The following is a 21,886-nucleotide window of genomic DNA, read 5'->3' as shown; positions in this document are numbered from 1 at the left end:
CTTGGGGATAAAAGCTGGAAAGTGAGAATGTTTCCAAAAACAATGCTCTTAATTAATAAACTTGTTACAAAGCTTAGTAACCATCAGTCGTCAACAACTGCTTGTCCCGAGCGGGGTCGCGGTGGGCTTGACCGGGTCCTGCTCTCTGGTGGGTCTACGGTTCAAGTCTCGCTTGGGGTGCCATGTGACGGACTGGTGTCCCGTCTTGGGTGTGTCCCCTCCCCCTCCAGCCTTAAGCCCTGTGTTGCCAGGTTGGGTGCCGGCTTGCCACAACCCCACTTGGGACAAGCGGTTTCAGACAATATATATACATAAACATTTAGCATTCCTGAATACAAAAAAAGTTGTACAAGGGGGGGGGGGGGGGGGAGATGATAATAAAGATGAAATTAAGGAAACATTGCTACAGTAAAATAAGCAATGCTAGGCAATGCTCAAATTTAATATTATAGTAATACTTAATATAATTTAACCATTGTGAACACCAATAACATTGCACAAGATGTTTGCTCAACCCAACATGGTGACTGTGATAGTCATGGTGATGAGCTGCCTAAGGCAGGGCTGTGGGGCTCCGAGAGAGCTGGGCCAGGCTATCAAAGCAGCCCATGTTCCAGCATCCTGCCGCCTCAGCAGTGCTACAAACACCTTTACCGAGCTAATCATTACTCTGCCCGGCTCCCTCACAGCCACAGTCCACAGAGACCACACTCAGACCAATTATTTTGTCTGGTTGCCCTTGATGATGTCAATACACAGAGGAAGGTCACTGTAGAGACCCCTTCTCAAGAGCAATTTGCCAATAAGTGAACATCTCACCTGAAACTATTTCAGTCAAACATACTATTCAGAACAGATTATTCCTTATTATATGCAAATACAAGTGGCTTTGGGTGGTGCAGCAGTGATCTTTATATTAACATTTAATTTTATTATAATTTATTCATTCAGATAATCCACGGCAACTTAAAATCTGAGGTTTGTAAGATTTCAGGTTTGTGCTCTAAGCCTCTTACAATGATTTACCAATTAATACTGCTGAATAATTTTAACTATCAATTCAGCATAAGTACTACAGCAGGAGCAAGGATTTGAACCCTGGTTCATTTTCATTGCATGATTAAATAAATTTTTTTTTTTAAAAAATCGCAGCAAAATAAATGGGTAAATTGTAAATACACTTATATTATAAGCTATTTTGCAGTAAAGAGTCTAAGTGAATAAATGTAAATTCAAGATAACATTCTAACCAAAATGAAATATACAAAACAATCAGCTGGAAATCAGTTTTATTATTTTGTTGAACATTAGTCGGAATATAGGGCTAGAAGAGGAAAATTACCTCATTTCAATTTTTACCATCAAAGCAACAGGTTTAGTTTCAAAGGAGTAACATGATGGTAAGTATGGATATACAGTTTGCTCCACATGACTTTCAGCTTATACCGTTTTTCCTTTTTGATTCAGTTAACAAGTTGTCAGATTGGAATAAGGGAGGAAAAGAAACATTATACTGATCAATTGACTATTTCTATTAATTTATCTGAACAAATGCTACCAATAGACAGACTATAAATTGTTGATTCAGACCTCCTGCAAACTTATCTGATTTTACATAGGAAAAGAAACAGTATTACATAGTATTTCCATGCATTTCCTACAAAGAACTTTGCAGGTGTGCTTCCTTTTCTCTCCCTTTTATCAGAAAACGAATTCAGGAGAGCTGTGTTTCTAATTAATTCGGTCATGCCATAGGCCACAGTCCCTGCAATCCATCAGAGCATTGTTCATTTTTAATAGACTTCCTTGGTACCCAAAAAGCAGAAAGATGTCTGCATCTGAACAGACACACTGTGAGAAATTTGAAGTCATTAAACCACTGAAATTCTCAAGTACCATCATTTCAGTTTCCACAGAAATTTTCCATAAGGTACTTTTTAATGATATTTATTTATCACTTTGTCCCTGTGAGGAAAGAGGCAACTATCACAAGGAAGCTGGCAAAAGCATCTGCTTATAGCTGCACCACTATTCGTCACACATAGTGTCAGAACCCAGTGTGACTTGCAGTTGTGTTAGGTTGGACTGGCATCACACACAAATCCATCAGTGATGTTGACATATCTACCAGTGTTACACACTTGTCCTCCTACATTACGTGCCGTGATTAGACTGCCTTTTCAACTCTACCGAGATTAATTCAGCAAATTTGGCTACACTGAGATGTGCATGGTGGCTGGAGTCCCTGTTGGCTGGAGTTTCTGTCTCAGAAAGCTTGCCACCATCACTACCAACATCATCCAGACCCAATTAAGCTCACAGTCACGGTGGTTGTGTGTGAATCTGCTGCTCCACCCCCAGACAAGAAAGAGGCCGATATCTCCACGCTATTCATGCTGGATCAGGACTTCCTATGAAAGGAGCTCCGTGGTTAGGGGTCAGCTCCAGCCAAGAAGTAATAGGGTCACCTACGAGAGCATCCGGGAACACACAGGGTGAAGGCTTAGACATATAGGATTCTGAGAAGGGAGAAACCCCAGGGTGCAAGGACCTCAAGTGAAGGTAGCTTTTGCAGTCAGGGAAGTGGAAAGCCATAATTATCTTTTATTCTGTCTCAAAGTCTCTTCTGAAAGAGTCGACCAGATCAGACTGAAAGGAGAGAACAGGATGAAGGGAAAAACCAAACCGTGTTCCCAGAAAATAGTGAGAGAAACTGAAAGGAAGAAAAGATGACAAAGAAGAGGAATACATACGAAATGAGAGTTCAATTAAAAAATTTCCTGTGAAATAGGCAACACCAAGTGTTTTATTTGGAATAAATGAATCAATACTCTTATATCTTTAAACCATGGGGATGAGAACAGTGCATATGATACTTTCACCTTGGCAACTTGCAAAAAGACAGTGTGCCTTGAAAAGATATAGCAGAAAATTGTTTTGAGAAAGAGGACTAAATATACACACACACACACACACATTATCTGAACTGCTTGTCCCACAGGGAGCCAGAGCCCAACCTGGCAACACAGGGTGAAAGGCTGGAGAGGGAGGGGACACACCCAGGACAGGACGCCAGTCTGTCACAAGGCACCCCAAGCGGGACTTGAACCCCACACCCACCGGAGAGCAGGACCTGGTCCAACCCACTGCGCCACTGCGCCACCGCACCCCCCCAAGGACTAAATAGTTGTATAGAATATTAGGCAACGAAACAAGTACCACTGCTGATAACAAGATTAAAAGAAGAATTTTAGAAAAAATTTCAGCAAGTATTTGTATTAATAAACCTAGAAACCATTTCCTTAGTCTTTTTTCAGTATGCTCAACTTGATTTGACTTTTCTTTTTAACCGCATGGTGCATGTGAAAGGTGAACGAAGGGGAAGTGTCACAGCAAAGGCACATTTTAAAGTCACATGGCTCCAAACGATAAAGACAAAGCGGGCTTACTGGAGCATCGTTCACCGCCCCTGGCAACACCGGAGGAAAAACGGATCGCAGACCCTGTGGGCGCCATCCCACTGGTGACTATGCTGCCAAATGAGAATGGCCCATGGAAGGGTATTAAAGAGTGCATTTCAAAGTCACTCACTTAGATAGGGAACTGGGACACTCATTACTGAACCAAACTCAGCCCATGGAGGATGACAGCACAGCACGTGAGGTGCCAGCAGCATGCACTACCACAATCCAGCCACAGATCCCTCCAAGAGCAAGTGGAATCCATGTTACAGGCACCAGGTGTTTTCTCCTGAAGTTTACTATTAAGACCTGTGAGCATTTTTCCCTCACAGATGAGTTAAAAGCATAGGACAACTTTTGAATGCAAAAGTTACTGAATTGCATCCACCTCTGGTATGAAGGGGATGTTGAGGATTGAGGATTTCTCCTATCGCTGGGGATGGATGAAGCAGTTTGGTCCTGATGTGAGCAAGTCTCCCCAACCCCCTTCCACTGCAGTTGTACCAACATACAGCAGATCACAGTAAAATGGGATGCTGCCAACTGTACCACCATCATCTGTTGGAAAGATCATCTGGCAAAAGTCCTACCCTTCTGCAAATTCAAGCTCAAGGCATTTTAACTTTGCTGCTGTTCATGTTACAGTTATTAGTTGTACCCTGCTCAATGTATTTCCATATAGGAAAGATGGCACAATGAAGACATGTTTGAAATACTGTCTCTGTGGTGCAATTGAATAAGAAGCAGCAATGAAAGTGACACCTTCATTTCCTCATCACTGAAAATCCAATATATGGATATTTTTCACTTAATTTCCTTTTGCACTTAATTTTAGTTACACTGCATATCCTGCACAAGGTAAAAGATAAAACTGCTGTAACCCATATCCACAAACATTCCTGCCCATCTGTCCTTCTGTTTTCTTAGCTGCTTATACATATGAGGGTCATGGTGAAACATATCATCCACTCAATATATCAAGTGTACCAGAGGGAAAGACAATGTAATGAAGTATAAATTCAATATTTTGTCAACAGTCAACATTTTTCAAGCTCAGTGAAAAATAACATTCATGCACTTTTTCACTGCCTAAACTAAACAGATCACTTATAGCAGAAGTCGTTTTGGTAGGACTGTTACGGGACCAGGGAGTTACATTTACTTTGTAGGGGCCACAGCAGTTGTGGCTATGGACATGTTTTTATCCAGTGGTACTGTTTAAATTCACTAAACCACAAACATAAAAACAGATTAATGGGGGGTGGAATACTAGACACACATCCAAACACTTCTGGACACCATATATTTGATCTGAATATTATCCAGGCTCAGCAGTTGATTTTTTGGCAAAAATTTAAAAAAAAAAAAAGGATGCTGGTGCAGACAAAATAATGTCTGAAAGTTTTGCCCTGATGTGCTACTTGTAATTCACATCAAAGAAAGCAATGAAACAGGCCAGAGAAAGGAACCAAGCAGAGAAGCCTTTAGGAAGAGCCTCAGACTGTTGGCTGGCAGATAATGTGATAAGAAGCACAGAGTTATGCGAAGCCCAGAATCAAACTTGCTCCACATTTGTCAATGTAGGTAGTACCGTAATTACAGAAATGTAATAATAACCTGTAGGCTTTTTCTCCACATCATAAAATTGTCTACTGAGATGGTTGTGTTGAGTAAAACGAGCTTTGCTGAGATGTGCACAGTGGCTCTGGAGTCCCTGTTGGCTGGATTTTATGTCTCAGAAAGCTTGCCACCCAGACCCAATTATGCTCATAGTCACACTGGCTCTGTAAGCATCTGCTGCAAGTCTGCTAGACAGGAGAGAAGCTGAGATTGTCAAGCTATTCATGTTGGACCAGGACCTCATATCAAAGTAGTTTGGTGGTGAGGGGTTGACTCCAGCCAGGAAGTAATAGGGCAACCTACAAGGAGTACAGAAACATCCTGGAACACACAGGTCCAAGGAAAACACACTGGATTCTGGGAAGGGGAGAAACCCCAGGGGGCATTGTGTATTTTACAGTGATTAATGGCATAGAACAATTACCTGAAGTTTGTTGACTCAAGCCCTACCATAATACTATTGAGCAAGGGACTTGACTTGTTCCACTAAATTTTCCACTTGTACAAGGTAGGTTAAGTGTCACGCCACAGCAACTACACAATGTGTTTTTCACGGTAAGGGAGGATACAAAACAGGTTTACCATGGCCTTCTTCTATTCGTGTCTTTGTACTGCCAAAATAAGGGGAACATGCGAACCCTGCACATCCTAAGCTGGATCTGAACCTAGGCCCAAATATGCAGCTTTGATACAGAGAAGCACCAGCATGACCTGCTGCACCACCTTACCACATCCAGTTGTATAAAGGGCTACAACTAAAGTGTGAGCAAAGGAATGATCATAATGTTAACACATGCTAATGTTAATTACTGTCATCACAAGAAAGCCCCATCGTTAAAAAGAAGATACTTGAGTGAGAAGAAACTCTTTTTTTTTTTAGACTTCAAGTGAGTTACAAAGCCACCTCCTTCAACACAATAGGTGGTAGGTTCCCACCACAGGAATTACACACATACAAGGCTAGCAGCTTTGCCCACTGCTCAGCAGAGTCACTTTTATCTGGGCTCAGCTGCTATCTTGTGTTTGGACAAGATAAGCAATACATTTGCATTTTTAATGAGATTTCAGCAGGCCCGACTTCCTTTGCAGACAGCCTGTTGACGGATATAATGGGGGGCTGTAAACACCTCCTTCTGTAAGGGCTTACCATTCCACTTGGAGCAGGCGCCACCTCTTGATGTCCCTACATCTGGACCATGCAGACAGAAACCTTCACCATTCCAAATATCTGAACTTCTATTACAAGCCGCAATGCTGCTGAATTTACATGGGAAGACAAAAAATACTGCCCGTGCCACATTATATTAGTGTTTTTCACCTCGAACTGGGTTGTTAAGCCTTGTCACATCAACCTACTGTGTATCATGATTTTTGCTGCAAATGAGCCTTAATTTCCTGTAATTGCTTTTGATTGATTGATTTGTTGATTAACCAATAAATTTTGACTAACAATTTATTGAAGGAAGGCTCAGCAGCTTTTGTTAGTCATGAGAAAATAAAAGTATATTGGTCTAAGAAAACCTTTAGAGGTGTGTTTCCTCTAGGTAAGCTATCCCTCACTTATTTGATTATTCTCAACACTCAAGCAAGCCTCATTAAATTAATATTGAACCTTATGAATAAATTAGTCCTTTATTTGCTACGTAATTGTTGAGAGGCTAAGAACAATTAGGTAAGTAATCATTGAAAATAGTTTCATTGAAATAATGACCACTGTATCATTCCTTAAAAACAAAAAATCTTTCCTAGGGATTGCAGTTGCTCCATGTTGCATTTATACCATTAAAAAAAAAAAAAAAATCCTTCTTCATTGTAACAAAATCAAAAATGATAAGAATTTTCAAGATAATACACATTATTTCAGGACAAATGGATGCATTTTTTTAGGAGAGTCAATTGTTTTATGATGGTGACTTTCTACAGATTTCCTCTGGCTGCTGGAAAGATATTTCCATTTCTATTACTTATGGCTTGAGGGTATTTCTGTGCCCTCTTCTGTCCATTCTCAAAGCTTACATTGCAGCTTATTGATGGGCATTTTCCTGCCGTAGTGACTACAAAAATATCTTAAATTGAGTTTTCAGTGACATTGCACATTTCTTTCAAAGAGCAATTATATATGCTTGATTCAAGGAACTGCAAAAATTAATTTTAATTGTGCTTTTACATGAGATTAGTACAGTTCATAACTTTTCATCCATGGTCCAGGTGACCAGCTGGAGTTTGTTAGTTCTTGATACAGCCAAGTTCTTAATTCATCATCTGCTGACTGAATGTAATAATTAATTCACATATAGAAAGCAAGCTTGTTATGCTTCCCAGTAACTTCGTTATGAACAATTTTCTTTACAAAACTAGTATTTCCCCAAGCCATACTCTATTGTACTTGTGGTACTACAGTTCCACAGCTATTGATTATGAGAGTTCAGTGTGAGAGATGATGCATCTGATTTCAACACATACAATGGAGGAAAAAAACTGTTGCTCAACCATTAAAGAATAAAACATCACAGATATGAAGGGTGTATGTTGGGAAAGTTCTCAGATCTCCCCTCAATATTCTCCCCTCGGCCTTCATGAATGAAACATGAGGGATGAAATAATGATAGTGTCATGCATTTTGAAAGAAGTGACCAAACTGTGTGGTACAAGCCAGTGTTTCATTGCATGAAGGTGAGTGTAGATAGCATGAAGTCTGACAAGAGGGCGCAGCACTGGAAGAAACCAGTCGAGTCAGAACAGGACACATGGATAACAAGGGAGCCTTTACAGGCCCCTCAGGTGTGAGATCTAAGGAAAGGCAGCAAAGATGCCTTGGAAAAACTACACCAAATTTTAACTCCAGTTCAGTCTTTCCCAGCTAGTTGTGGGATTTAATGATCTTTGCCATTTCTACATGCATTCTTGGAAACAAAGTAATGTTGATATGAATGTAGCTACCAAATCCTCCATCCTCTCTATCCTATAACATGTTTTCATCTGGACAACCGGTGCATCTCTTCTTGTTGGATGCTGACAATAATTCAGTTACCTTATTGCTGTACAGGAACTGTTTCTTTGTAGGTCAGTTGACACACCTTGGCTGCCTTAAACAGCCACTCGCACAAAAGATCAACGTACAGCTCCAGTAGGTATGATATGGTATGGCTTGGGTCTGTACCATGTCGCATAGCCTGCAGTTCGGTTAAAAGACCTCACACTAAGTTAGACACACCAAAGCTGTAACCCCTCACAACACTATAATCTGCACATATCACTTACCTGTGTAACAAAAGCTAAGAGACTGAAAAAGTTTGCATTAGGCTTTTCCTCCCACCAAGGAAATATGTTGGCCTATTTTCACATATCAAACAGCATACAGTAATGGCACTCCCATATGAAAAAATGGAGTAACTATCTACACTGTAATTGCCCATCCAAAAAATGCATTAGGAAGGGTTTTTCAGCCTACGCATGAATCTGCTGAACCTTGAAATATCTCCATCTAATGTTGTAATGGACACTTATTGACATGGAGGGAAGCAAAAAGCAGTTTTATTTTTTACGATGATACCTGACTTTCTATCTTTATTCACAATTGCAGATGGTCGATTTGCACTACTTTTCCATGACTGATGGCAATAATAGGCATTAATAGGCCTGCTGAGAGCTGCGTCGCAGGCCAATAGGTGCAATCTTGACGCTTTAAGATGTTGAATGGCAGCTGAAACATTAACTCCTGTAAGACAGCAGTGGTATCACATGAACCTAATGGGGCAATATGTGCAGACACATTTCCAACAGTGAAACACTCAATCATAAATCCTGATCAAGTGCAAACACACAGGACACCACATTTAAAAAGTATTTCTACATGTGTCTTCATCAGAAAGGTTAATTAAGCATGTTACATACAATGAGATAAATAATTGCTTTCATTGTTTTGATTTAATATTCAAATTTAGTGTGGTTCTAAGAAAGGACATTTCGAGATTCTTCATCCGTAGCAAAAGGAACAAAAGTCATTTTTCCATTCGAACAGATAATGCAGGTCAATTTCCTCCCTGGCCTGGTTAACCGCTGTGTGTGCATGCGTGTGTAAACACAAATAATCATGCTCAAGGCTACTTTTACTAAAAGCTGTGTTCCCCTTTCAGGGTAACAGCCTCATTGAAAAGGGTTCACTTTTCCAAGTCACTTACTGAGCACAGGTGGCGCAGTGAAAAAGTATCTGGATGTGTGTCTAAAAGCTTGTGAATTCAAGTCCCAGGACTTGACCTCCTACTCCACCCTTTTTCTCAGTACTCCTCCTATATTGTGATGTCCAGCTGAAGAAGTTAACGTAGAAAAAAATGTTTGGTTGAGGATCTTTGCTGTGAAATTGTTAGTGCACTAGAACAGACTACAGTCAATCCTCCTGTCTTCAGGGAGTAGCCAACATTAGTTAAGGGCCAATCCTTACTTCATTTAGCTTCTGTGTTGAATGTAATAAAGAGAGACACCTTACTTTGGACTGCTGTGGCGATCTAATTCAGAGGGGGCAGGGTTCCAGAGAGATTGGGGCTCGGATGAGAGGAAATCTTCTGGAAATAACTGTCCTCAGACTCTCCTGATCTGTCTGTATCCAAATTTTGTCCTGCTCTGGTTTCTTGACCCTAACAAGGTGACTTAGAAGAAGACAAAAGCAGCCAAAGGGTTCCACATTTTGAAACAAATTCCTGTTATACAAAATTCAGAATAAATGTAAAGAAACTGAACAAATATAAAGCAAATATATAAAGCAATGCTGTCTTACAGTGCCTGGGTGTTCAGACACAGGTTGAAATCTAGCTCAGTCCGTGCAGACTTTACATGTTCTCCTTATGTCTTGTTGCTTGCTCCCCTGTATAAATACATGTCTTTCCAGGTTAATTGATGACTCTAAATTGCCTGTACCATGTGAATGTTTGTATGTGTAGCTACCTTGAGATGGTTTGGTGCCCCATCAAGGGTGCGCACCCTGCGCTGCCAGGGTAATCTCGGCATAGCTGCGACCCTGACTTGGACGAGTGGTTAAGGAAAATCAGTGAATCAGAAAAAAATGTTTACACTCACATATGTCCACATTCTGACAATGATTTGGTGTGTCTTAATTATTGGGAGGAATCACTGGAACAAACACTCCTGTATCACAGTAAGCATACACCTATCAAATCTATTATCTTGAGTAGGAACAGGAATAGGCCTGGATGGAAAGTAAAGCAACTGGACCATTAAGGCACCCGCAGTGTCATTATGCTACAGGGCAGCACTTTCTTCCCTGATGCCATTTATCCAGTCACTTCCTGAAACAGCGAGGAAACAGTCATTCCAGCTGGAAGGACACACTTTTTTCATCAGCCATATAGTTAAAGATCCCTGTTTCTGAAAGAAATTAATCACATCGCAGTGTGAGTTTTCAAGATGGGCTGTATTTAAGCAACATAAGATCATAAAGGTGTGGCCATTAGTATTAAATGTTTGTTAAGAGCAACAGCCATATACAGTATCTACTGATGAAATGATTAGAAAAAAAAAACCCTGTGAAAGGTTACTAACAAAGCTCTGTTGTTAGTTTTACTGTTGAACTGTTCCTGATTTCTCACAGATGACATGTTTTCAGAAGATATTCCTGGAGGTACTGAGTTACAAAAGGAATATAGGAATCTTCATACCATGAACACCCTACATTTGTTAACTTAGTTGATGCAGCTTACAATCATATTTACCTTTATTGAGCTGAGCAATTTAGGATAAGTAGCCTGCTCAAGGGTATAACAGCAGGAGATAAGAATCAAACTTGCAATCGCTGAGCCTACAAGTGGCAGTGCTGACCACACCACTGCCTGCTAGTGTTATCTTTAAATATATGTATATTAAAAATCATGTCTCCCACTATATCTCACTTACACACCGTCTGAAACCGCTTTTCCCGGCAAACCAGAGCCTAACCCGGCAACACACAGCACAAGGCTGGAGGGGGAGGGGACACACCAGGACAGGACGCCAGTCTGTCGCAAAGCACCCCAAGCGGGAACTGAACCCCAAGCCCACCGGAGAGCAGGACCCGGGCAAACATGTTGCACCACCACGCCCTCCTGACTATATCTCTCTTTCCGCTAATGTAATGCACAAATTGTATTTTCTATGAGATATACGTCACTTTGGAGAAAAGTGCTTGTTAAATGATTAAATGTAAATGTAAATGTAAATATGGCAATTCAAAGTTCATAATGTGTAATTTGCAAGTACAATAAATAAGAGTGAAGATGAAAATAACTTATTACAAGATGTCATACAAATATGCTTATTGTGTATAAAATAGCACTTAACAGTGACATTAGTAATGGTAATAACATGAATAATAAACGTCCCACTTTTCCAGCACAGTTTCAAGGTTTCTGCATTGTGGATTGCAGAAGAAGACAGTTACTCGACCATTTCCTAACTCAGGAGCCCATCAATAACAACAATCTAGAACAGCAGATGCCTTGGGCAGGAACCTCATGACTCTCGTGGCCCATTTCCTGCCGTGGTTTTTGAAAAGTCACACTGTGTCCCCTTGTCAGTGCAGAATACAGCCTCAACAAAACGAGGCCCTTTCCCGTTAATCCTAACAGCTCTACTCTAGCCACTGACCTTTATTTAAATGTAATTCCATCAATGCGTCACAACCTTGAATGTAAAATAGTGCGCCATCTGCTAATAGGTCATTTTAATTGCTCTCAGAGTGGTAATAAGACGGAGATGACCTTATGTTTATCGATTCGTGTGGACTAATCTAACGTTCACGCACCTAATTTGAGCCGACCGGCACACCGTCTTCCGTTTGTAGGGAGAACATAAAAAATAAACGAATCAATGGCAGTGCTGGCTCTCCGTCACTGTCAGATCTGGCACGAGTCCCGCCCTCTACACCGTACAGGCTGACACCACCCTGGCGTGGCAGCTTGGCAGAGAGCACCAAGGCCACCAGGGCATCATATGGAAGGGCGATGAGGGGGGATGCTCTGGCTGGCAAGCAGCCCTGACGCAAGCCCATGAAAACGGCCCAGTCATGATTTAATTATCGAACCCTCTGCCACGCCGGCCGGCTTGACATGAAGGGGTCTGGCAGTGCCGGAGAGTAAATACCAGCACTGGCAGCACACTCGGGAGGTGTGCCGGGCATGTCTTGCATAATGAAGAGGATTCTCTTCTTCTACTACAAATCTGATCTGGGTGGGGGATGGGGATTGCTTCAATTAACATGGATTCCAGCCCCGTTTCCATGGCCCTGGTGTCGGTTTCTAAAAGGCATTAGACCAAAAGCTTTTCAAAGTCTGACCCAAATTCTTCCTTGTGCAAATGTTTTCTTGTTCCAACAATATAAAAATCATAGTTTACACAACATGATCTAGATCTGGGCAATGTTCTACTGTCCTCTCCCAGTAAAAAAAAGAAAAGAAATAAAAGTATAAACAATGTAACAAGAGAAAACATTTTGGAAAAGCCTGTGGGTATGTAGTGTAGATTGCTCTTATATTTACTGTATGTGGTCCATTTTACTTTTGTAAGCTCTTCTCACATGTACTCCTTCAGTTTTAGCAAAACAAAACAATGGTCCATCAAGGATGCTATGGTGAGCTGCTGTTCAGTGAAACTCAATCAATATAAAAGCCTCTGAGTCTGTATGTAAGAATCTAATGGGAGTAATGAGAAGCCTCAGTGGTGCACTTAAATCAGCCACAGAGCCCTTGTGAGTCCATCAACTCCTCTGACCTCCAAAGCATGTGGATTTCATTCCAACTGATCCCTTCAGGAAATAAAGCCACCACCTGCCTTCGTGGTGGTCACTATTACAGAAGCTAATTTGGGTAGAGATCTTTGCAATGTCTGCTGCTATTTTTTATTATTAGTTCATCTCACGGGAATAAATAATATGTACCTCAACTGATGTATTTTTAATGCTTAATTAGTCTTTCACTACATAAAATTGTCCTCAACCATTTTTGATGGTTTTCTCTCAGGGCGCGGAATCAAAAATCAGTTTTTTTTTTGTTTAATTCGCTTGACCATATATTTCTATAATCTTTGAGATATGCAAAAAGTCAGTATGTAACTCCCTTAAGCACTTAACTGAAGTAACGGTTTAAAATGACAAATGTTTTTTTTTTTTTCCCACTGTACCTAACATATATATTTCTGTGATGTTAAAATTCCATAATTTCGCGAAGAAAGAAGCCTTGAGTCATTTGCTGAAAAGATAAGAGGAGGATGCTTAACCTAAATAACATATTCCATTGCAACTCAGCTTCAGACAATCTGATTAATAACACCTATATTATTATATCATTCTGCTTAAAATACATCCATTTCACTGTCGGTCTGAACACCTCAGCAGTCCTGCCGGGATTCCAACTGAACTCTGCCTGTGGTGACCCAATTATTGCTTGTTAACATTTCCGAACTGATGGAAAAAAAAAAAAAAAAAAAAAACACTTGTGGTGGCCAAACGCAACTAAATGTGACCAGTAATACATCCTGAATCTATTCCCTGCGGGGGTTCACAGATGCAATTACTGCTTGATATTCAGCTTCTCATAATGTTCCATTTGATGGTTTTTGCTACAAAAACCAGCCGTAAAGCTCCAAAAAAAGCTACTGAGGCATAATAGAACTTTCTGTGTCCAAAGTGGCAGAGCAACATCTCTCCAGGAGTTGGACAAAAATGTCTATGACTTTAACAGGCAGTAATTCATACAGAGCTCCAGTGAAGCACAGATATGGGTCCTTTCTCTTTAAATTATTAATGAATGGGATTTTTGCAAAGGTCCATTAACCTGAGCAAATACAACTCAATCCCACAGTGTACAAGCTGAGTGAAAGTCATGGATGTAGCACAAATGCATGCCAAAAGGGGATTCCACTTTGATGGGCATAGAATTGAAGAAAAAGCAAATTTTTTAAACAAGCTTCTGCAAACAGTTGCCCGCCATTCCAGCAGTGTTGGCAAGAACATGATTTTCATTCCTTTCTGCTCGCAGGGCATCCTGGGTCAACATCGATCACCGTAATTTACTCAATTGGCCCGTGGAGTGCTGCGTCACCCAGCTGGCATCATAGTGCACGGTGCAGTTTGGCGCAGCATAGACCTCTGCTGCAGGACAGCACCCTGTTAGGTGCGATAAATCACCCAGGCGTGAGCTGCTGACAGTAGGGAGTTCTTTTAATTACTCCTCTAAAAAAAATCAGAGTGCAGAATGATAACCAGGGGGCTGTTTGCTTCTGTCTGATTCATTGCTCAAGAACACGACACTGCCAGTGTGCTATGACATCACCAGACAAACCCCGTACGGCAGCCGACATGAGTAATAACGGGCATCACCAAACCTATTTTCATTTGATTACAAACTGCATACGAACAATCTATCTTGTATGCAGGATTAAGAAATGGTGCCCGAATGTTTTTTTGTTTTGCATTATAAATAATTAACTAAAATAAATACGTAATTTGCACAATGTGTACTGTATTTTGTTAACATAAAATATATTGAACAGAAATATCAAGAAATGAATACTGCCTAAGAGAGTGCTGGAGCAATGTTTAAAGGTCTAACGGGAGATGCAGTGTATGGTGCACAGAATATTTTCTTAACTGCATCTCAGATGGTTGTTTATGGTGCCACATGTACCCAAGAGAACTGGAGCAGAAAGGTGGCTGCTGAACAAATTGTAGCTATTCTGTGCCAGGACTACAACTCTCTGCTTGTTCCAAGTATGCCTTAAAACCCTTTCACTTGGGGGAGTGGGCTAGCAAAATCCAGCATGCTGAACTAGTCCCCTAATGGTTGTCCTGGAAGGAGCTCTTGACCCTCAAGCTGAGTTGACGTGGTTAAAATATCTTTCTGGAAAAATGGCTGCACTATCAAGATGTACTGAATAAAAGCAGCAGCTAAGCAGTTTAATGACAACAACCGGCTAGTCTGGAAATTTCCATCCACTGGACCTGTGTCCTGGCCAGGGTATTCTCTGCCTCATGTCCTGTGCTTCCCAAACAGGCACTGGACCCACCGTGGCCCAACACTGGGTAAGTGATTATTCATGATGGATGGATGGGTGTATGGATGGATGGATGGATGGATGGATGGATGGAAATACTAAAATCTGTTCCATATAAAACATTTTGAAAAAAACAAATTATGTAGACCACAAAATTAGAAAAAGAAGATGCAGCAGAATGCCTTATACCCTCTATATTCTTTGTACAGAACACCAGGTGTTTGCAAACAGTTTCCAGCAGAGCTGCAAACTCCTTTTAACTGCTAAAAATGTGATGCATTTTGCTGCTGGATTCATGAGTATGTTTGTCAGCCAGACCTTGGCCAAGGCCTACAGAGTTAAGCTGGAGTTAAGCCGGAGCCATTCAGCCTGGGCCTGTCAATTTGGGGGCCTTGCTTTCATCTCGTCCCCAGTGTGACGGATCGGCTGCCAAATCGATATGTTCTGTCTTCACACATACAGGAGCATGAAACTGCAACTATGGCTTACTCATCCAGTAGACACGTCTACTCAGCCTAATATTCGTTAAATCTGCCGGCAGCCTCATTTTTTATTTTTTTTACTTTTTTCCCTCCTTTTTCTCCAAAGTTTTCACAAGACATACTAATGATACTTGATTGGTTTAATGACACATTTCTGTAACCTAGCTGAAAGGAAAGGCAGCACAGGTTTTGGAGGCACTGTACTTTAAAAGGGCCAAAGGGGTTTGAATGATTAACAGCAAGAGGGCCTCACCAATTGACTCACCTTTGAAAATGGGGGGAGACTATGCTTATGCTGCCTCACTCATTTATAGATAGATTAGCATGGATTAAGTGAACAATCGAGGTTGTCCCTCTGTTTTCATGAAGACGGAACAAACTGACTTGAATCACTCCTTTTCTACCCAAGCCTCACCATTTGGAATGGAAACCTTTATCCCGGACACAAATACCAATCACAAACAGTTACACGGACAATAGCAAGCTGTTTCCACAAGTCACGTGAATTTTTGAAATTATTGTTGCAGTCAACATTTAATTACCATATTAATTACAGAAATATGTGCTCTTGAATTTATGCAGCTACGTTGAAAGTATCGGCACAACAGCTTGTTTCGCATTAACCTTGGATGGGGAGGTCGGACTTTTGTTAGTTCATCATTAATGCAAATCCATTTAAAAATCCATCACAATGAATGTCTGCTCCAATAACACCACTACAAACACACCTGAACAAAATGGTAATTTTTGATGACTACAATAAAATTGAAGAAAAAACAACAAGCAACATAATCTGTTTTCGACATCATCCATTAAAGGCCAAAGCAGGGTATTTCGTTATGAAATTAGTGCTTATTTTGCATTATTTATAAGTGTATAGTTAATCAGGACTACAGCTCAGTGATCAAAGGCCAAAACTGATCACATGGGGATTCTAGTGCATTAAAGCACTCGGGTTTTCATCTGTAAATATGTACTTATGCACATTATTATGAAAAGCCTTTAACAAAAATATTTAAAATTGTTTTCAGTATAAAAAAAAACAAAAACACCATTACTGCAAAGCAATCAGAGAGCTATTTTATATACATTGTTATCGTCAACTGAAATACTGAAAAAGATTTGTATTATATACAGCAATATACAGTAGCTGATATTATGCAATTTTTGGTGTAAAGCCCAAGATTTTAAGTGTCCCATCCCTGCATTGTGCTGCGTGTTCGCCTCTGGTCTGTGCATAATTGAAAATCATTACCTTTGTGAATCGGATAGGAAAGTGAAATTGGAACGGCTGAAGCAGTATAATTTTACCAGTAATGCTATTCTTTACTGGACACGAAGCCACACTAAGTCATCGCAGGCCCCTGTGAGCTTGGGGTTTAAGTAGCTTATTACACCATTATAAAGCAGAACCTCCAAATGTCCTTCCACTTCTTTTCATACGCTGCTGAGTGCCGTATCACGCGAGTTCACTGCTATGTTGTTGGATGGTCCTCCGAGAGTCCAAACAGTACGGGTGACTGCAAAAATTAAGGGAGAATAAAATATCGAAAGCAACGTTCTCATGGGAATCCAGCTGAGTCATTAACAATAAATATCATGAACTGCAGAAAGATGTTGCGACTAATAAATCAATCATATCACTATAAAGGTTTGGTTTGACAGTTAACTCAACAGTTGCACTTTTTCCCTTGAGGAAAATGCGACAGAAAGCTAGTTCACCTACTTAGCAATGCCCAATTATAATTATTATTTACTACCAACATTATGAGCCAAACATATCCCCGGTATGTGGTGGAAATGGTATGCATGGGAAGAGGCTAGCGGCAGTGCAATCGCCTTGCGGTTTTCCCTGGGTGTGTGCTCAGCATGAAACACAAGCACCTCTCGGAGGCAGAACCTTGAGTGTCAGAATATGGCTGGGTGTAATAAGGCAATGTCCTGGAGGAGGACCCCAGGGGGTCCCCCACCCATGCAGAAACAATACAAAAGTCCTCTTCAGTGACTGTGTGCAGGTGGGAATGAGGAAATCCAGCCATTGCAGCACAGCCGTAGCCAAAAAATTGAATACTGCAGTACAGCAACAAAGAAATCTTTAATCCCTGTATGTGAAAGCACATGATATTTAAACGATATCCAGAAAGTAGCTACAGATGATTCTGCACGTTCATTTACAAACACACCACACTTAGCATTTCTTTAAATCTCTGCCAATGAGCTGAGTTCCGCCGAAGGTCATGTCCCACACACAGGTGCACTGCTGAGTAAACAGCAGCCCCTTCACGACGCTGAAGACTAACGCAATGCTGCATGTCAGCAAAAGCACTGCGACAGGAAGTCTTTTTAAAAAAAAAAATGATCCAGCTGCTACCATATTGTTTTGCTCAGCACGGCACACAAGAAAATGGTTGGGTGGAGCCTAAATGAGTGATGCAAAAGAAGCACTGTTGTAACAGTAACAAACTTTACATATAACAAATGTATAATGAATCCTTTAGAGGCTTCTAGATTTGCCCTTTCACAATAGGTCTTTCTTGTCAATACATTACCCACAATGCATTATTAATAACTGCTTGTCCAATGCAGGGCTGCGGGAGTCTGGACCCTATGATGGAAACTAAGGGCATGAGGCAGGGTGCACCCTAAATGAGATTCCAGTCCATCCCTCGGCAGCAGTATGTTACTAATGACTGCATTTATTCATTTAGATGTAAAAGTTAGACAGTTGTTGTAGACCTTTTCTAACTGCATCATATACCACTCTTACTTCTAAGATTTTACAGCTTTGTTTCATCTGGTGTTGTAGTCAAAAGTTTGAGTAAACCTGCTAGGAACTTTTTTCTGTACAAGTATTGTCCTCTTGTGCTCAGACTTTTCTCTGGTAGTGTAAATCCTGAAATACAGTTTATTCTGTGCCTTGTTAAAGTGCTTCAAGTATCGCTTTCAGAAGCTGCATACAGAACCCAGATCCTGAGTCAAATTACAGACAAAGATTTCGCCAGTGGTTTGTTTTTCAGGCTTCTTTCCCCTGCTTAAAAAAATCATTTAAATCAATGAGGGTGGTATGGTGGCACAGTGAGTAGCACTACTGTCTCACAGTGCCTGGGTGGTGCAAGAGGATATGGGTTCAATCCCTGCTCAGTCTGTGTAGTTTGCATGTTCTGTGTCTGTGTCTGTGTGGGTTTCCTCTGGGTGCTCTGGTTTCCTTTCACAGTCCAAAGACATGCTATTCAGATTCTGCCAGAGTGTGTGTGTTCCACTGATGTATGGATGAGTGACCCATTGTAAGTAGTGTATACAGCAGGGTAAGTCACATTGGTGAATAAGGTGTGTAGGCTGAAAACAATACATAGAGTTCATTAGAAACCACTTTAGAGAAAAGTGTCTGCTTAATTAATAAATGTAAATGTGTTAGGGCCTAAGAGTGTAGCATACTTCTCTGCTAAACCTTCTGCCAGAGGTGAGAGTGGTTTCCCACATTAGGTGAGAAGTGAATCTTGTAGCTCAGCACCTAATCAGTATGCTGGATTCATCTACAAACTGCCTCCTAAGTATATTCTAATGAGCGATGCTGCGGGACAAGCCCTACCCCAATCAAGTGATTTATGACTGCAAGGAAACCTTTCAAAGTTACCCCTCCAGCTTTTATTTTATAACAGTGATGATTGCAATTCAGAATTTTATGGAACAAAAGTGTTGAAACTAGATATACCTACTTAACAGTGTGCTAATTAAATGTAACTTAAAAAAAAATAAACAATAAACACTTTATCACATCTTATTCTCCAAAGATTTTATTTTTCCATAAGTGACAGAGCATATTTTATAAAATGGCCTGAGGTGCATCTTACCTTTTAATACCTGTCCCATGACCCCAAACATGTGCAGAGTTGACTGTATGCTGGTGGTCCATGCAGTAATATGTGTTACAAACAGTAGCTTCAGTGAATTTAATTCAGAGATGACCTTTAACTACTCAGCCACCCCCCACCAACCAGCTATGGCAGATCCAACAGGCATCAGTGAGGGGCAGTGCCTGTTCCTGGAGCCACGTAAGCAGTGCATCCTGAGTACATCAGTTCTGATTTGTTAATCTATTTGGTAAAGCAATTCATCATCATTTTATCTTGACTGTTTCAGCACAGGGGGATGCGGTGGCGCAGTGGGTTGGACTGCAGTCCTGCTCTCTGGTGGGTCTGGGGCTCGAGTCCTGCTTGGGGTGCCTTGCGACGGACTGGCGTCCCATCCTGGGTGTGTCCCCTCCCCCTCCGGCCTTCCACCCTGTGTTGCCGGGTAGGCTCCGGTTCCCCGTGACCCCGTATGGGACAAGCGGTTCTGAAAATCTGTGTGTGTGTGTGTGTTTCAGCACAGATTTATGGTGTGGTAGAATGAGCTCCCTCTTTTGGTAACTCAGAGTTGTGTGTCGCTTTGGAGAAAAGCATCCGTTATATGAAAAATCCAAATGTAAACTTGACTCGCGGAAGCTGGTAGCATAGTGGTTACAGCTATAAAGTTTAAACCCAAAGGCTATAGGTTTGAATGTTGCCTCCGGCTGTAGTACCCTTGAGCAAGGTACTTACCCTAAATTGCTTTAATAAAATTACCCAGCTCTATAAACGGGTAAAAAATTGTAAGTAACTTAACATTGTAAGTTGCTTTGGAGAAAAGTGTTAGCTAAATAAGTAAATTCAATTCAATCTATTTCTATAGAGCACTGTTCTCACAATGTAACACAACATGTAAGTTATCAATTAGTTGACAAATGTAAGCTATCAATTTCAAACAACTGCACCAAAATGATCTGTCTGGCCTCAAATTGAGATTTTTAAAAGTAGAAGGCAACATATGTCTGAGAAAGTTCTAGCAGACAAAATTTAATAATTATTGCCAAACTTTTTTAGACTGTTCTGCTTAATTAATGTACACAACTGTATTACTATGACAATTACAATAATTGTAAATGCTCCAGCAGGTGCAGCTTTAATTATGATCATTTTTTAAAGCCTTTTAGTTATCTCCCAAAGCACACTGAGTGTTTTATTATACTCCTTTCATGACACAATGTAGAACTGTTGCTGATAGATTCCTGGGGTTTCTGACCCACTACAAACTGTCAATCACCAGAAAGGATGATGGGAATACACTTGTCAGTTGTCTCAGTCCGAAGCCATTCGTTTGTACAAACTAATTAACATGCAATTGGGACATTGACATTGGTGATCCACCCCCTACCCTCTCTGGCCTTTCACAATTAAGCGGGAAAAAAGCAGGGCCCTCCATGCACTCTCAAGGTCGCTGTGGTAATTGCAAAGCTTAATTAACTTTTCTGAAACAATCAACGCCATTCTTCCATTTTCAGCTGTCATTGTGAATTCAGGAATGCCTCTTAAACAAAGTCTAAACACTGTGCTCACTGTAAGGAAAAAGCAGCTTATTAATACAGGTGCATAGATGCTCACAGTGGGGTTTGTCCTCATCAACTATGCTGCTGTAGCCTGGAAGACCCAGGGGGTGCCACTTGAAAGGGGCCATGAGCTGAGACCCAGGTGTTGCCTTCTCATGCGCTAAATTCCCTTCCATGCCAAGGCCATGTGAGACCTGCTTCTCCCATGTGGAAACCACCCCCTGGAACCTCAGGTGGGTCCCCGAGCATCACCCCCCACCACCCACTGCCATTCCCCCTGTTCTCGACATCCTCCCCATGCTTGTTTTTGCTCAGCTCACAGCTGCCTCTCCTGTGAGGAGCCTTAACATCTTGGCAGGAGCGTTCTAACTTTTCTCGCATGGATTTCTATTCATAGCACATCTTTTTCATTGTTGGCTCCTTTTGAGCACTCCTGGAGGTTGTTTCGCCCCGTCCGTGAACTTTCCTGACAGGCTTTTAATTCTACTTGAAGACACAAATACGCATTACTTACGAGCCAGTAGCCGTTGATTCTCTTACAAATGGATGACTAACAAAAAGGTTCAACAGTCTAAAAAACCTTCAGCAAACAGCTCAACTGTCCTTAATTCTAAAAACATCTCGCAGTTTAGACTGTTGCACTCCGGGGTTTATAAAACTTACTTTAGGATTATGCACAATTTTATTAAGTCCTCTTTGGAAACTCTGAGAATGTAAAAATCTAACTAAAGAAACCTGTATTAATATACATAAAAGTGTAGCATATGCACTGATCTTCTCACATACAGAAAGGTAAAAGCTGCCTTTTAAACAGCAGTAGAATGTGGTTGACCTCATCATTTCGTCTTCCATAATGTCAACAGGTAAATACTGAGAAGCCA

At 41.0% G+C, this 21,886-nt stretch overlaps 1 protein-coding gene across 2 annotated transcripts in view; it reads right to left on the bottom strand.

Annotated features, from left to right (window-relative positions):
- LOC108935566 (catenin delta-2-like) overlaps positions 1–21,886 on the bottom strand; it is a 274,279-nt gene that overhangs the window by 167,242 nt on the left and 85,151 nt on the right. The window lies entirely within an intron of this gene.

This window comes from Scleropages formosus, chromosome 9 (assembly GCF_900964775.1).
Source record: "Scleropages formosus chromosome 9, fSclFor1.1, whole genome shotgun sequence".
Lineage (NCBI taxonomy): Eukaryota > Metazoa > Chordata > Actinopteri > Osteoglossiformes > Osteoglossidae > Scleropages > Scleropages formosus.
Note: the sequence above shows the minus strand (reverse complement) of the source record. Positions and strands in the feature narration are given on the sequence as shown.